This window comes from Vitis riparia, chromosome 10 (genome assembly GCF_004353265.1).
Source record: "Vitis riparia cultivar Riparia Gloire de Montpellier isolate 1030 chromosome 10, EGFV_Vit.rip_1.0, whole genome shotgun sequence".
NCBI lineage: Eukaryota > Viridiplantae > Streptophyta > Magnoliopsida > Vitales > Vitaceae > Vitis > Vitis riparia.
The window spans coordinates 21017580-21036396 of record NC_048440.1 but is presented as its reverse complement, the minus strand read 5'-3'; the positions used below and the strand labels follow the sequence as shown (position 1 = coordinate 21036396).

At 34.7% G+C, this 18817-nt stretch overlaps 1 pseudogene; it reads right to left on the bottom strand.

Annotated features, from left to right (window-relative positions):
- Positions 1-11731: 11731 nt before the first annotated feature.
- LOC117923223 lies at positions 11732-12829 on the bottom strand (annotated as a pseudogene).
- Between the last annotated feature and the right edge of the window lie 5988 nt (positions 12830-18817).

The window sequence follows — 18817 nt, the reverse complement described above, 5'->3', positions numbered from 1 at the left end:
ATTCATTCATCTAAGGATGAAATCAACATCATTATTGGCCTATACAACCTTTATGTTGTGGACGAGAAAAGAACCCAAAAGAACTGATTACTGGCTCAACACCCAACTGAGAGAAGGAATTAAAAAACCAGACAACGACAATCACATCAATGGAGTATGATTCACAGGATGGTGCATATGGGATTTCTTCAATACTCAAGAATTCACAGCGGCGACCGCAGCTTCTGTTACACCGACACCCAGAAGCCCAGCCATCATTGGATGGTGGTTGACGCGGAATCCCACAGCCATGGTGGCATGGTCCACCACATGCCCTTCATGGCATGGCTTACAACACCCTCCAATTCGATAGCCTGGTGGGCACCCTGGTACGGGAGTTTGATTCTCTGCTGGAGGTTTTGGCTTCTGATCAGCTTCTTTTGGCTTGGCAGCTGGAGGTTTTGTCTTTCTGCTGGGGGTTTAGGTTTCTCGGGTTGCCTAATCTCGAGACTCTTGATGGTTTCGCCACCTTTGCTCTTAAGCTGCATTCCGATCTTCTCGGCGCTGGATGATAATATTTTGATCATCACTGCGTTTTCCTTCTCAAAGAAAGTCCAGTCTTGTATTTCTCTTGTTCATAGAATCCAACGTCAAAGTCAAAACGACCAACTCAGTTCATCATCCTTCAATCATTGCCCACAACCTCAAAATGCATGCAAACTTCAAAATTCAACAACACCGAACACATATATAAGACTCTCACCAGGAATTTTACAGAGCAGTTTCTTTGTTGGCTGTAGTTTCAGCCTGAAACAGAGAAAGGCTATAGAAAGAAAAAATGGAAGAGTAACACCTGGGAATAGAGCTGGAACAGAGGAGTTATGACAGTCCACACAAAAAACGGAGGATCCTTTTTCTTTCACTTTGTATTCTCGGTTCTGCTATTTTTTTGTTGTACAGTCCCCAGATTTCAAATCAGATGCAAAGAGATTTAACTAGTAAATCTCTCCACGTGGAAGCATGACAACCACTCAAAACATAAAACAAAAAAGTTATTTTTACGTATCTAACCTAACACAACATCACATTATGTTACATTCTCCCCCCTAATGTGATGTTCCTCTACACCCAAAAGCTTTCGGAAGTGAACAAACTTCTCTGAAGGCAATGCTTTAGTGAAGATATCAACAACTTGCTCCTCTGATTTACAGTACATCAATTGAACCTCACCATCTGAAATAGCTTCTTTAATAAAATGATACTTCACTGCAATATGCCTAGTCCTACTATGAAAAACATAGTTTTTTGCAATGGCTATAGCAGATTTGTTGTCACAAAGTAGACATGTTGCTTCATTTTGCTTCTCCTTGATGTCTTCTAAAATTCTTCTCAACCCCTTCATCTTCACAAAAATTACCAAATTGGCTTGAAGTATATTCCATTCCTCTGTCACTTCTCAAGGTCTTTATGTAGCAACCACTTTGCTTTTCAACAAAACTCTTGAATTTTTTGAAGATAGAGAACACTTCTAATTTTTGCTTCATGAAGAACACCCAAGTCATTCTTGTAAAATCATCAATAAACAATACAAAGTACTTGTTGTTGCCTTGAGAAGGTGTAGACATAGGCCCACATATATCAGTGTGAATTAACTCCAATACCTTCTTTGCTCTCCAAGCAACTCCCTTTGGAAATGATTGTCTATGATATTTCCCAAGAGCACAACCATCACATACTTCATTCTTTTCTTCAATGGTGTTTGGCAATCCTTGTACCATCTTCCTTTGACAAAGCATCTTCAAGCTATTGAAGTTCAAGTGCCCAAATCTTCTATGCCACAACCAAGCTTCTTCAACATCTTCCATTCTCAAAGCCACATTTTCAACATATTTGAAGACAATTGGAAAACATCTATTTTTCTCCATCTTTATCTTCTTCACTAAATTTCTTCTCTGCTCCTTATCATAAATGGTGCACTCATTATCTTCAAAGTGAACTTTATACCCATGCTCTACTAGCTGTCCCACACTCAACAAATTTTGCTCCAAGGCTGGTACAAGAAGAACATCTCTGATGTACTTGGTTCCCACTTTAGTTTAGATGCCAATTGTGCTTTTCCCTTTAACATTCACTAAATCGCCATTACCCATTTTGACTTGTGAGTTGATGTTTGTATCCATGTCAAGGAAAATATTTTTGTTACCAGTCATGTGGTTTGTGTAGCCACTGTCAAGGAACCACACATTATTCTTTTGCTCAACAGCACTTTGACAAGCATAAAACATGTTTTCATCAGCCTCTTTCTCCTCAGCACAGCTTGCTTGTTGATTGTTCTTAAATCTGCAATCTTTTTTAACATGCCCAAATTTTTTACAATTGAAGCATTGAGGCTTCCCTTTGAACCAACAATCTTTTTCAACATGACTACTTCTTTTACAAATATTACACTTTGAGAATGATGAGCCTTCTTTGTTAATGAACTTTCTTCCATAGTTGAATCTTCCTCTACCTCTTCCACCTCTTCCTTTTGCTCTTCCTCGTCCAGTTCTACCACCTCTAGATGAATCACTTCTATTTTCATTGCTTATAGGTTTCCTTTCAACATTTCTGGAGTTAAGGCTTATTTTTTATTGGAATGCACTTTCTATTGATTTTTCAAAATGCCTCAATAATCTCTGTTCATAAGTTTTTAAAGACCCAAATAGCTCTTGTACATTGAGCAGTGAGAGATCTTTTGTTTCTTCGATCACAGCCACAATTGGGTCAAATTTATCAGGTAGACTAATCAAAACTTTCTCAACGATTCTTTTATCACTAATTTTTTCACCATATGACTTCATCTGATTTACTAACTCCATAAATATGGAAGAAAACTCATTTAGAGTTTCATTCTCCTTCATTTTCATATTTTCCAGTTCTCTTCTTAAAGCTTGAAGCTTTACTGATCGGGTTCTTTTATCTCCTTGGAACTCCTGTTGAAGGATGTCCCATGCTTCTTTAGCTTTTGAAGCTTTCATAATTCTTGGAAAGATGTTACCAATACCTTGTTGAATAAATAAGAGAGCTTTTACATCCATTTTTTTCAATTCTTTCAACTAATCTTTTTCAACCGGAGTTAGTGTAATCACATTGTCAGGTTCATCAAAACCATTTTCAACCAAATCCCAAACATTCTTGAGACATAAATAATGTTTCATTTTTACGCACCAAAAGTCATAATTTTCTCCTTCAAATAATGGAATAGAAGAAGGTTGAGAACTCATACTTGTAACACTTGTGCTGGCCATTGATCTACCCTTCAAGTCCTTGGTCCATCTGCTTCAAGATTGAGGGTTTTTAGCTACACAATCTGATTGCACAGCAACATCACCAATTCAGCTGCATTGTAGGTTCGGATTTGGGTCTTCGGATTAAAAGAAACCCTAGTATCCTTCCTTTCCGAAACAGAGGAAATTTCTTAAAATTCCATACACAAGAGGCATGTTGTAAGAGATAAAAGGGCTTGAAAAGAAGAAGTGGATTAGATTAGATTGGAAACAGCAAGGTGGATTGAAGATTAGATTTTGTGAAATGGGTTGCTCTGATACCAATTCTGTTGGCTGTAGTTTCAACCTGAAATAGAGAAAGGCTATAAAAAGAAAAATTGGAAGAGTAACACCTGGGAATAGAGCTGGGAACAGAGGAGTTATGATAGTCCACACAAAAAACAGAAAACAGAGGACCCTTTTTCTTTCACTTTGTATTCTCGGTTCTGCTATTTTTTGTTGTACAGTCCCCATATTTCAAACCATGCAAAGAGATTTAACTTGAGTAAATCTCTCCACGTGGAAGAATGACAACCACTCAAAACATAAAACAAAAAAGTTATTTTTACATATATAACCTAACACAGCATCACATTATGTTACATTCTTGATCTTCTCGTAACAGCATTTACACCCTAGATCAACCTTCAGCACCATAGTCGTAGCAGTTTATGAAGTACAAGTCAAACCTGTTAGTTGCTGTTTCATATCCACATGACATGCCTGTTCAAAGTACAAATAAAATCCCATCTTTATTTTTTGATGGTTACTACAAGAAGAAGAAAAATAAGCTCATTAGAACATCATTGGAAAGTCACAGCAAGCAGACAGCTGCAATTCCATCCACGTAAAGTTCCCTGCTGCTATTCTCAGTTCGTATCGGCTTCAAATTTCGGTACTGAACTTACTCATGCCCAAAGCTCCATGTAGCCATCCACCTGCATCCAAACCTCTGCCAGATTACCTTTGTTGGCCTCACATGCAGATTGAACAAAGTCCATGGTTTGAGTTTGAGGTAAAGATTTTCTGAATTTGACGGTTCTAATTAAGAGTAAGGTCTCCCAACGGATTATTTAGAAAATAGAAAACCTGAGCCAAAGATTAAGCAAGCAAAGGTAATTCCAATCAATGCAAATGTTGCCAAAGCAAAGGTGAAAGTCGAAGAAGCAGCAAAGATGCAACTATGTGGAATAGAAATTGGGTTTCTTGCATTGTACAGTACACCACCCAATTGGGATCACCCTCATTAGTGACTGCCTATCTCCACCTAGGGCCTATGCGCATGTGTTTCCAATTTGTATGGCCACCCTATAGTTGCTACATGACCACCCGCTCTTTTTATTTGGTTCACCCGAAGAAATCTCAGTAGACAATTCCGGTCCAAACCTGTCTCCTAGCCGAGATTTCATGTGACATGCACAGTTCCTCTCAGTTCTTTAAGACCCAGATCCTATAAGTCCCTCTCACCTTTGTTATCCATCGGGCTTGTGGTTTTAGGTGCATTCCTTCTTATTATCCATGCTCATAGCGGTTCAGGTGGATCCATCGATGACAAGGAGGCTTCAAGTAAAGTTGAAGGTGGTGTTGCATGCACATTAGAAACTCAGGGCCGTACCAATTAGGTTATTTTCAAGCTGTTTGAGAAAGGAGTAGTCCACTTAGACTGGTGGACCTTGAGAGGAGGTTCTTGATGTTCAACGGAGTGGTTCCAAGCCTTGAACGTACATCTATGAGTTGCATATATAGGTCATTATGATGAAAATCCAGATGCTGTAATTCCCTAAAAAAGACATGCCTTTAGTTCTTTTGCACCCCGGGCCTCACACCTATGAATTCCCCATGCTTGGCTACCTTGCAGTACCTAGAGTCACTGCACGCGTATCGTCTGGAGTTGGCAGAATGCTACGGCTCTCTTGCAGCTGCATGCAACTCAACTTGACCGTGAGCATATGGAACTATGCTGGAAGTTTCAATATGGATTCCTCGTTTTGGTCTTGCCCATTCCCTGTCATTTGAATTTCCCGAGCTCATTTCAGTTTCAACTGATGAGAAGGCTCCATTAATCGATGTTGGAAAGCTTTTTGAAACTTGAAAGCCGTCCTTAAGAAAGAATGTTTCCAATGATCAATCTTATTTCAACTGATTTCATGGTAGCCGAATGAGCACTCAAATGACTGACCCACGCATAAAAGCTATGTGATTCCAGATGAAGATAAGCTATCATCTAGAGTCCAGAACCTCATCCTTTGCTTTCTACCACCTCATAAGCCATGAACCCCACGTGCATGTGATCACCATGCATGGGAGCGGCCAACCCCTTTCCAATTTGCTACTAAGCCTCTTCTATATCCACACCACCGCTCACTCCCCATTTGCTCCACCACCCACCACCCACCACCCACCACCCACGCTCCCATAAACCCCTTCCCATTCATCCCCATCATGCATGAACCCCTATGTGCATCTCCTCCCAACATCACTCTACTAATCATTCCACATACTCACCGTACCCACTATTAACAACTAGTCACACACCACCCGTTTCCAGTCTACAGAGTCATCATTCATATCTTTCAGATCAATAAGGGGCATCTGCATGGTATGCACCCTTCTGATCAGTCTTCCATCACTCCACATGGGGACCCAATTTAGACAAGTCGGGGTTTCATTCCATATGGCTCTTTTGTTTCAGCACCTTCGGGTGATGACATAAGAGTGAATGTTATAGAATGGAGAGAATCATAAAACAATTGAACAAGCAAAAAATATTAATTCATCTAGTTTTCAGGAGCTTCAGCACTACTACCAGTCGAATTTAGAGAGAGGAATCCCTGGTACATCCGCTGCTATGAGCACAGATAGTGACAAGATTCCTTCAGAAGCTGAATCATATGTCGCAACTTAGTGTTTTCTTCATGTAGTTAGCAACCCCAGTTTGCCAGAAGCTTGTTGATAATGTTGAGATGGGAATGTCATGACCAAATTGATGAAGACAATGTGTCAAGAGTTGGCGGTGATTAAAAGGAAGGCCATGAATGATGTAGGAAAGAGGTTCTGCAATGGTCAGTTCTTGACTGAGCTCAGTAAGCGAGTTTTTCATGAACAAGGTCATCACGAGGTTATAAACGTCAGCCACTACTCAGTCTGCTAAGAATGACTCTGTTATGGTCTCCAAGAAAAAAAAAAAGAGTCAAGTGATGGTTCTGATTCAGATAGTAGCTCAGATGAGGAGGATGAAAAGACTTCAAAGGTTGCTTCTTAAGCTAAGAAGCTGCTACCTTCCAGCTAAGAGGATGTTGACAAATTGTTCAGAAATATTTAAGCATCATGTCTCTGTTCATTTTGTTCGATTGGTTGTTGGAGTGATGCTGGTTATGTCAGTTTCTGTTGGCGTTAGTAGGACACCTTCCTGGGCCCTCACTGAAGAAAATCTCATTTTCTTAAGAGGCATAGAGTACAATTGACCGTGCATATGTTGACAAAGCATTTGATGGTCACAGTTGGCTTCGCCACAGAGAAAATGCACTGCGTAATGAACCAATGAACACACGAGAAGAGACATATATGGCAGTAAAGAAGATGATTCCCACACTTGATGATGTTTTCACTCGTTTTTCGGAGCCTGACAAGTTTAAGAGTTTGTGGTCTGGAACTCAAGGTGCTCTTACAGGTGTAGGGTCGTCAATTGGATACCCTACTAGATTTGATGGATCACCTGCTGGGCTTTTTGTTATTTCAACTACTCTTGAAGGTCCAACAAATAGAGTTGACATGTTGTACAGAGGTGGAAGATGTCATTTCTATGAGTTTGACTGCTATTGTTATCCTCCTTGAGAAACATGAGATTGATCTAAAGCAAATTGGTGGCTAGAAATTGGCAGTGAACCGAGATAGACAAAAACAAGTCCATTGAGACCTTCCTAATGCAAAATTTTGAGGAATCTAGTGATACTGACATTGAAAGATTGGATTCAGCAAGCTATCAAATGGGACCTGCAACAACAATGGAGAATATGGTTTTTGTCACTATGAAAGCCATGTAGGTTATGATTCATGTAGTTAAATTCGCCCTAAACTTCGTTTGCGCCAAGACTAGATGCTGTTATTAGATAACATGATGCGCCAGTAGTGCAGTGGCACCCCGGGCCCACTCCTACATAGCCATGCATGGCTACCCTTCATTTTCAAAGCCCACGTGCTTCTTTTTCTTTACCTTCAAAACTATTTTCGAAAATCTAATTTTTAAATAATTTAACTTACAATTTTTCATCCTTAAAATTTTTAGGTCTCAAAAATCCCATTTTTCAATAAAATTTACAACCATTTTCTTTCCAGCAAGCATCATTTCATATTTTCCTAGATTTTTTTAAATGTTTTAAAATAAACATGAATTTAATTATATAATTTCAAATAATAAAATTTATGGAATTAATTCATATAAAAATAAATTGGGCTTTGGTGGGGACCCAACATCAGTGATGCTTTCTTTAAAAAAATAAATTTGAGTAAAATACAATATCTATTAGTGATGGTTTCTTACTTTGTTTAGTGACATAAGTGATATACTTTGTACTCATTATTGTGTACTAACCCTATTTCATGATAGTGCTTTATTGTTTACTGCTAAGACATGTTTTCGCTCTCACTTTGACTATTCTCTATGCTTGTTTTGACTTCCAATGAATGATCATTTTGGGTCTCCATTGATTTTCTTACCAATTGCCACACTTGTTTCATCTTATTTAGTATAGACCCATTTTAGGGATTTAGAGGGGCACTACAATCTTTACCGTACTTTCCCAATAAGTAACCTGACCCTCGAGTTCAGATTTGGTTTTTCACAAAATATATTTTCCAAATAAAGAGTCATATTTAGGGGTTTCTTTCTTATTTTGTTTTCCCTTTAAAAATAAAACAAAAATAAGTATCAACTCCAAGTCATTTTATAAAAAATAAATCTTTTTCAAATAAAAAGTGAGTTTGTCGTCGAATGGAAATGCATGCACAAAATGTAGGGTCCGCAGACCCCTTGTAAATAGACCAAATTTTTTTAGTCTTCCGAAGTCAATCCAATGAAATGTGGAAACATGCCATGAGTGAGCTCACGTTCATTTCATCATCAAGTTTGTCGTTTGATAAAAGTACGATAGTTTAAAAAAATAATTCTTAAACAATTTCTAAATTATCATTGTAAAAAAAATAATTCCAAACTTATCATAGTTTTTACAAAATAGGAGAGAGAGCGTTATTTCCTTTTAAAATCATTTATTTGAAAAATGATTTATATATTAAAAAAATCGTCTTTGGAAGATGTGTGGACCCTGCATTTCACTCGATGCGTTCCCACTCGATAGTGAAACTTGTTTTTTTATTTGTTTGGTGAAAATTTGATTTTTAGAAAAAGGTTTGGAGTTGCCACTTATTTTTGTTTTATTTTTTAAGTGAAAAACAAAATAAGAAAGAAAAACCCTAAGTGTGACTCCTAAAGGAAAAAACAGGTTTGTGAAAAACCGAGTCTGGGTCCAGGAGTCAAGTTACTTATTGGAAAGGTACGGTAAAAACCGTAACACTCCTCTAAGCCCCTAAAAATTGGTCTGCACTAAATAAGTTGAGGCAAGTATGGAAATTGATAAAGAAATTAATGGATACTAATGAAATGATCGAATAATAAAACAAATCGAGTATGAGAACGAACAAATAAATGAAGTAGAAGTGAGAGCATACCTTAGCAACAAATAATAGTGTACTATCATGGAAAATAGGTTAGCTCAAATATAAAATTATCACATGCATATCAAAGAACAAGACAAAGATCAAACAATATTCATTAAGTATAACAATTGACAATCAAAAGAGAAAACTCATATGTGGGGTCCCACCAAAGCCCAATTTATCTTGCATGAATTATTCTCACAAATTCAATTACTTTGGAATTATGAAAAATTCATTTTTGCTTATTTAAAATCAAGAGAAACAAAAAATTATTTGAAAATCAAAGAAAATTTATACAAGCACATACCAAAATGAGAATGACAGCAGACTTATTAAAATCAGGATTTTTGGCGACCTAAAATCCTAATAAAGAATGAAAAGTTGTAGAATTGAAAAAAAAAAATTTTGACAAGTGGAGTGGAATTAGAGTTTTGAAAATTAAATTTAAGAATTAGAATTTTGGAAATTAAATTTGAAGATGGAAATTTTCAAAAATAAATAAATAAATAATAATAATAAAAATAATAATGATTAAATAAATAAACGTGAAAATTGGAATTTTGGAAATTAGGAATTAAGTTTGGAAATCGGAATTTTAAAGAATTATTTAAAGATGAAATTTTAAAAATAAATAAATAAATAGAATAATAATAATAACGAAAATAACAATGATTAAATAAATAAATGTGAAAATTGGAATTTTGGAAATTGGGGATTAAATTTGGAAATCAGAATTTTGAAGAATTATTTAAAGATGGAATTTTAAAATAAATAAATAAATAAATAAAATAATAATAATAACGAAGATAATAATGATTAAATAAATAAATGTGAAAATTTGAATTTGAAAATTGGGAATTAAATTTGGAAGTTGGAATTTTGAAGAGTTATTTAAAGATGGAATTTTAAAAATATATAAATAAATAGAATAATAATAATAACGAAAATAACAATGATTAAATAAATAAATGTGAAAATTGGAATTTTGGAAATTAGGAATTAAATTTGGAAATTAGAATTTTGAAGAATTATTTAAAGATGGAATTTTAAAAATAAATAAATAAATAGAATAATAATAATAACGAAGATAATAATGATTAAATAAATAAATGTGAAAATTTGAATTTTGAAATTTGGGAATTAAATTTGGAAGTTGGAATTTTGAAGAGTTATTTAAAGATGGAATTTTAAAAATAAATAAATAAATAGAATAATAATAATAACGAAAATAATAATGATTACATAAATAAATGTGAAAATTGGAATTTTGGAAATTGAGAATTAAATTTGGAAATCGGAATTTTGAAGAGTTATTTAAAAAGATGGAATTTTAAAAATAGATAAATAGAATAGAATAATAATAATATTAACAAAAATAACAATGATTAAATAAATAAATATGAAAATTGGAATTTTGGAAATCGGAATTTCGAAGAATTATTTAAAGATGAAATTTTAAAAATAAATAAATAAATAAATAGAATAATAATAATAATAACGAAAATAATAATGATTGAATAAATAAATGTGAAAATTGGAATTTTGGAAATTGGGAATTAAGTTTGGAAATCGGAATTTTGAAGAATTATTTAAAGATGGAATTTTAAAAATAAATAAATAGAATAATAATAATAACAAAAATAACAATGATTAAATAAATAAATGTGAAAATTGAAAATTTGAAAATTGGGAATTAAATTTGAAAATCGGAAATTTGAAGAGTTATTTAAAAATGGAATTTTAGAAATAAATAAATAGAATAATAATAATAACGAAAATAACAATGATTAAATAAATAAATGTGAAAATTGAAATTTTGAAAATTGGGAATTAAATTTGGAAATCGAAAATTTGAAGAGTTATTTAAAGATGGAATTTTAAAAATAAAGAAATAAATAGATAAATAGAATAATAATAATAACGAAAATAATAATGATTAAATAAATAAATGTGAAAATTGAAATTTTGGAAATTGAGAATTAAATTTGAAAATCGAAATTTTGAAGAGTTATTTAAATATGAAATTTTAAAAATAAATAAATAAATAGAATAGAATAATACTAATAATGAAAATAATAATAATTAAATAAATAAATGTGAAAATTGGAATTTTGAAAATTGAGAATTAAATTTGAAAATCGGACTTTTGAAGAATTATTTAAAGATAGAATTTTTTAAAATTAAATTTGAAAATAATTAAAGTTTGGGAAGTCAAAGTTTTGAAAATTAAACTTGAAAAATGGGAGTTTTGAAAAATTAAATTGGAAAGAAATCGAAGTTTTGAAAATTAATTAAAAATTGGAATTTTGAAAATTAGTTTTAAAAGAAATCGGAGTTTTGAAAATTAAATTTGAAAATTAAAAATTTGGGAAAATTACACTTTGATATCAAAATATGAAGAATTAAAGAGGATGAGATGTGGTAATGGGTAGGTTTTTTTTGGTGGAAATCCTTATGGAATGATTTAGAATCAAAGCAAGTGGAGGAGTAAGGCTCTTAAATCAGATGGTGGAAAATGGAGCATAGGAAAAAATGGTTTTTCATATCATGGCTGGCTTTTATGGATAAATAAAATAGAGAGAAAAAAATTTGAGTAATGATGAAAACTGGAAATGGAGACTTCTAATATCATCCTCATTAAATGTTGTCCCCATGACAAACTAAAGTTAGCATTGGTGGCGTTTTATGATGAGAGATAAGAAGAAGACAAGTCTTTCTCTAACACAATTGATAAACTAAGCCTTTTTGGGAGACTTGGATGGCGACTTGGGTTCATTTGCTGTCTTGTCAATCTTCTTTGGCAGAAGAACATGGTTGATATTCGGCAGGACACCACCATGAGCAATTGTGACACCAACTAGAAGCTTCCCAAGTTCTTCATCATTTCTCACAGCCAACAAAACATGCCTCAGGATTATTCTATGCTTTTGGTTATCCCATGCTGCATTTCCAGCCAACTCCAAAACCTCAGTTGCTAGGTACTCCAGCACGACAGCAAGGTAGACTTAGGCACCGATTCCAACGCGTTGAGAATAATGGCCTTTCTTGAGGTATCTGTCGATACGACCGATCGGGAATTGAAGACCAGCCTTGACGGGCCAGGATATGGGTTTCTTCTTGGGACCACTGCCCTTCCTTCCTCCGGCACCCTTCTTCACCTTTTCAGTGGCCTCCACTTCTCGAGTACAATCGGCAGAAAATCAAATTCCAGAAAAAAAAAAAAACAGGAAGCATCATTTGAAATGAGCAATTCGATATATAGAGATGGAGATAGAAATATAGATGCAGATAAATGAACAACCCAGAATAGAGTATAACTAACATCAGAATAAAAAAAAAACGAAATGGCTCATTAAATGGAAACCCATTCCATGTTGAAATCAATGGGTTCCAAGACCAGTGATTCAATCATCTCCTATTGAAAAGTGAGCCATTTCAGATCAAAACATGAAAGAAAAACAGTGCAACATCATATCCATTCCAAACAAATCAAACAGTGATCAGAATCCATCAAAAAGCCTGAAGAACATAGTGATGAAGAGAATAAATAAGGAATCTGCCTGAAAACGGCACTTGAAAGTGCTCATCCAAGCTCTGTTTTCACTTTCTCCAGAATTTTTTCATTTTCCTGTTTTTTTTTTTTTTTTGTTCTCTTAGCTCTCACTCTCACCTGCTAAAAAAAAAAACTCTTTCTCTCTTCCACTCATTTTTTCCCGTTTTTCTGTTTCTCTCCCCAAACAATCCCCTTTTTGCTCCGGAACTCAAAATCTCTATATCACTTCCTCTGGCGTTTCTCTTTCTATCCGATCTAGCCGCCAAAACAGCTCACCCATGCTCTGTTTTCCTTTCACTTCCGGTCTCATCTGGCCACCCAAAAAACAGCTCATTCTCTAGGTGGTCAGAAAAAAAAAGAATTCTTATCCAATGAGGTCCACAATATGATTTCTAAAATTCATTTTTTAAAAAAATTACACACTATAAACTTTTGAATAGACAATTTCTAAAAATTCCTATCCCTTTTTCTAAAATTCATTCTTCAAGAGACGATTTCTCAAAAAAAAAAAAAAAAAGATAAATTATCTCTTGAATAGACGATTTTCTCAAAAAAGAAAATATTTGGGAGATATCATCTCTTTAAGAAAAAAAAAATCCAATTTTCTATATATATATATATATATATATATATATATATATATCTATATATTATAAAATTAGTTAATTTTATTTACTAAATTGAATATATAAAAAATTATAATTATTGAGATATTTATCAACAATAATATTTATAAAAATATAAATTATGTTTAATATTTAAATATTGATTTTTTTTTTTAATTTCTTTATTGATGGTTCATATGAACAAGGTAGCTTGTTGAATCATTAGACTCTGCATAAGAATTTTCTTGGGAAAAGCTTGAGCTTCCTTCTTCAAGGATTTTCTGGAAATCTTGAGGGGTCTTAGCTGCTGCGAGCATAGCTTGTAGTTGTTGCTTTTTGAGGAGAAACTAAGACATATCATCACTGGCTGAGACTTGTGTGGGGTTCTTGAGGAAATACTGCTTGACTGCATCAATAGATGCATCATTTTTCAAGGCATCCCACCATTTAGTTTTAAAAGTCTTTCCCAGATATGGAAAGGCTGCTGATTTGTCTGTAATGATAATATAGTCCCACTAGACTATCCAAGCTAGACCAAAATTGCTGAAAAAGAATAGTAAAGGGGGAAAAGCTGAAAGTTCTCTAGGAATATCGAAAGAACTTTTGAATAGCTCAAAGCCATCCAGGATGGGCTTAGGAAGAATCTTAATAGTCGGACCATAATAAGTCCACCAACTGTAGAACCAAAATGGGAAAGAGAAAAGATGATTCTTAGATGGAAAATAGAACATCCATGAATGATGGAAGTCCCTATTCTGGATCAGAAAAGCATTAAACCATGCTCTCTGATAATCCCAATAATTAAAAAACCTTGGCTTTGATGGTTCAGAAAATTCCCTTGAAAGATTAGGATTTCCATCCCATTGCTTGACAGTAAGAATCTTATAGATATGGCAGGTGGAGAATGCCAAACCCATATTGCTGAATTTGTCAACATGATGCTTAATTTTAACAGAACCAGTTTCTGTAAGGACTACTTCATAAAACTCTCTTGTTTTTAAAATATCACCAGAGGGATAATAAAAATTTTCTTGAAAAGCTTTTGCAGCAATCTCTCTAGGGTTTTCAGAGAAAAATTCTCTTTCTATAACCAAAAGAGCTTGATTTAAATCATTTTGTCAATATCTTGATTTTGTTGAAAGAGGTGTGGGGTTGGCAGCCACCACAATTTGCTTGTTTGAAAAAGAGGAGCTTGATGCTAATTCCTTTTGAGAGGGATTAACCTTAGTGACAAAAGAGGAGCTTGATGCTAATTCCTTTTGAGAGGGATTAGCTTTAGTGACTTGCTTGAAGGTCTGGGACCCTGAAATAATTGGGTACTGGGTGGCCTTGACTGGATTAGCTGGATCAGAATGATCATAGTACAAGGTCATCATCTTGTTAGGCATAGGGTTAGAAGAATGAAGCCTTGCTTCTTCTTCTTCAACTTGTTGGCTCCATAGCATTTTATGGGGAGAAAGAGCTTGACTGGATTGGGTTTTCTGGTTAGGAGCTTGGGTATTCTTTTTAGGGGCCATGGTCTCATGAACCCTGCAAATTCCACGAGTTGAGTGATTAGGAATGAAACTTTCTCCTTTAATAAACTTAATTTGAAAATTAGGGTTTAAAATAATCCAATCAGTTAAATTATACTTAAAAGCCATATACTTAATTGTTTTCTCAGATGTGAAAACAACTTTTAAAATTCCTTGATTCAAAATATCAGTTTGAAATTTTGAAATGCATAAAGGAATGCTTAAAATATTATTTATAATGAGATTATGAATGAATTGGGTACCTAATATCTTAGGTGGATCTTCTATTCTAACCAGATTAATTTCTTGATCACAAAGAGTGATGTTTTCAACAGGATTAGCAAATTCAAAAAGAATTTTCTTATCAAAAAGCTTTGTTCTTATACCTTGGTTATCTACCCGCAAGGAATAAATAGAGCTTAAGAAGGGTATTCCTAGGAGAGCTTTTTCCTTAAGATCCTTAACAAGGATGAAGGTTTGCTTAATACAGATGTCATGGTTACGGATATGAACATCTGTTAATTTATACTTAATGGCAAGTCTTTTGCCATTGGCTCCAAATAGAGACTGACTAGTCTCTTCGCATAAAGGAATAGGTACAAAACCTTCTTGAAGGCAATTATCAACTGCTCCTGAATCAATCAAAGCAATAATATCAAAGACAAATTTATCTTTGACTACTATAGTAAGGGAGATTTCCCACCTTTGGAAGATAACCCTACTCACAGTATTCAAAAAAGTATCTGTCTCATTATCATTAACATGAGAAGATTCTGGAATATCCATGAGGTTTTCTTAGTTGACAATTCTATTGATTTGATCTTGGAGATCAGAGAGACCTAGACTTATGAATGTCTTAACTCCCTAATCTCCTTTTTATGCTGCTTAACTTCTTCATGAAGTTCCTTAATGCTGACTTCCTTGGGAGACTGTTGGTCAAACCTGTTTAAGATATCATTAAGGTTATAAGGATTAATAGTCTTCTTGGCTTCTACCTTAACAACAGATTTTTTAAAAACTTCATAAAAATTTTGCTTAGTCTTTTCATCTTCAACTTTTCTTAAAGTATCTAGGATGAATTCTTGATCTTGGCTTATGACATTTATAGTTTTAGGACGACAATTACAATTACCTTTAATACATTCGGCTTGGTCACTAGAAGATTGGCTAGAAACTTCACCACTACTGTCTAGTTGATTAATGTCATCTTCATTATCTGAATCAGTTCTTGATTCAGAATCTGTGGAGTTTAACATTACCTTACAAAGCATATTTTTTAGGTCATCTGAGACACTTAAGTTATTAATCTTTTGCTTAACTCTACAATCTTTATTATAATGGCCAACTTTGCCACATTTAAAACAGATAATTGGCTTGACATCTAAAGGAGTTTCTACCTTTTTCTGGGTATCTTTGTTGACCCTTCTTTAGAAGTGTCTTGACTGCTTAGTATCATTCATCCTATAGTTGTCATGGGTACCTCTCTTATTGTGGTAAAACTTATCTTTGCTAGGCTTCCTGCTTGGTTTTTGCTTAGAGGGAGGCATAGTTTCCTTTTGGCTGAAACCAAACTGGCTACAGAATGATCCAAATTCATTCTTGTAGATTTTTTTGTTCATTCTTCATTTGTTGCTTAAGCTTGAAGTCATTGCACAACTTAATCCCTTCAGCTGTGACAATGCTTATAATCTCACCATAGGTTAGCTTATCATAAGGGATTTGACCATTATACTGTTCCCTTATCTTGATCCTAATTCTCTCAGAGGAAAGGTTGGGTAATCCTGAGATGAATTTTTCTTTCCAAAAAGACTGGTTACAATCTGACCTTAGCATGAATTTGGTTAGGAAGACTTCCTTATACCACCTAAAATCATGAAGCTTAGGACACTTAAGGTTGGTTAAGAGATTTGCAGTTTTATCCTTAATTTTTGCAGGATCTCCAATGAAGTGCTTGGATATTGAGTAGATTAGAGTAGCCACTGCATCCTCTATATCTTGGTCATCTTCGTCCTTAACAACTTCACTATTCTCATTAATCCTATAAGCTTTAAGGATACTATTTCTATCATCAAAAGTGAGATAATTATCCCACCAACCCTTAAGCTGACCTATAAACCCAGCAACAATGGTCTGAGCTACAGCATGATCTGGCAGTCTATTGTTTAATTTATAGGTTGTACTTACCATGGTCATCTCTTGAAGCTTAGTATGTTATACTCGGTCATACCGTCTATGTTCCATTCATAGATAGTACCACTGGTGTATGAGGCTTGAGTATACTGATTTCTTTCCTCAAACTGCATGTCAGGAAAAGTAGGTCTAGGATAGTAATTCCTAGTCTTAAAGGTTTCTAAATTGTTAATATCTTTTGAAATAATTTGATTATGGGGTTCCTTAAACATTTTAATTAGTTCATTAGCTTCTTCTTTTGAACTAATATCACCTTTAACCATATTGATTCTCTTATGAGGTTGGACAGTCAAAGGGGCAACAAGATTATCCTTAATCTTCTGATTAATCCTATCAACAAAGGCTTGGTTGATTTGGGGATTTTCTTGGAATTCCTTAGAAAATTCAAAGGACTCAGTGATCTTATGCTTACAAGGATAATCTGGATATTCCTCTTGTTTGAAGAGTTCAAATCAAATCCAAAACTTAATATTTTTCTTTTCTTGTCTTAAGTAGGCATAGAATTCTTCTTGGTAAATGGTTCTAATGACCTTAGGGACAGTGTTAAAGAACCAATCATTTCTTTGCTTATTGACTTCAGAATAGAAGTATTTTCTTAAGAGATCCTTGTTGATCTTCAATTCTTCATCACTTAGGCTTATTGTGTTAATCATTTGGGAATAGGTAGGAGACATAACAGGGGACTCATCCTGTTGGGATTCCTGAGTAGACTCATTTTCCTCAGTGTAAAATGGTCTAGCCACGTTGGTGTGACTTCTGACACCTGTTAGCTTAATATTCTTAAGATTTCCTGAGCTGGAACCTTCTTCTTCCCTAGTGGTCTAACTGGGATGGAAGAGCTTGAAGCTCTAGAGGGTTCATAAACAGAAACTCTAGGACTGCTAGAATGTTTGAAAGAGTTGGAGAAAACCAGTTCTCCTCCTCCATCAAGATATTGAACAATCTGTTCAATACTTTCAGAACGCTGTGCTATGGCTGGAACAGCATTAGCAAAATGCCAATTTTCAAGAAACTCAACATCTTTCCACAAGATCTTCTTGGGGATGATGAAATCTGACTTATCTAGCATATTTGAGTGAAAGTAAGTGGTCTCACCTTTAGGACTGGTGCAAAGAGCTCCAGATCCAACGCTTGTGTTCATGCTCTTATAGGCAAACCTGGTTATGATTGAAACAGGACTGTTTCCTGGTTTGATCTTAAAGCCATGGGTCTTAATATGCAGGACAACTGAATCTAAGATGTTTGCATCTCTTATTCTAACTGTGAAGTTAGGATAGCACTGGAAATAAACTGGGCCATCATTCAGTCCAGCTTGGATTGCACCTATAATAGAATCTCGATATTTGAGATGCCTATTATCCCTTAAACACATGACAATAGAGGTGTTTAAACCTAATCTTGTCAAAGACTTAGCTGCTACTTGAATCATACCAAAGTGTATGAAATTATAGCCATCTCTCTTATGCTTTTCAATGGATCTGTTATCTAGAAGTCTTATGACTTGGTCGTCTTGTTCTAAGCTGACTGACATTTCAGATGTCTTGATGGTATAATCTATGAAGAACTTAAAGGTTCATTTCTTATAAATTTCTTGATTAGACACCTTGGGTAACTTCCAATTATCTAAATCATTTTGGATCTTAGGATAATTGATCTCTTCACTGTTTACAACAGTATCTTGAGAATCACTGGATCTCCTAGACATGGTTCGGAAAATTGAACTCATTTTAGGGTTTTGATCTAGAGCCTAATAGCAGATTGACAAACCTTATGAGACGTCACCCCAACCCTCTTACAGCCTAACAAACGCCTATCCACGGCTAACAACGGCTCAACCGGCAGGGCTTGCGCTCCTAGGCACACTGCTACCTATCCTAGGATAGGCCAAGAACACCCAAAACAAGACCCAACTTCCCTTCCCGATGGCTCTGATACCATAGACACCCAGGACAAGGTCAT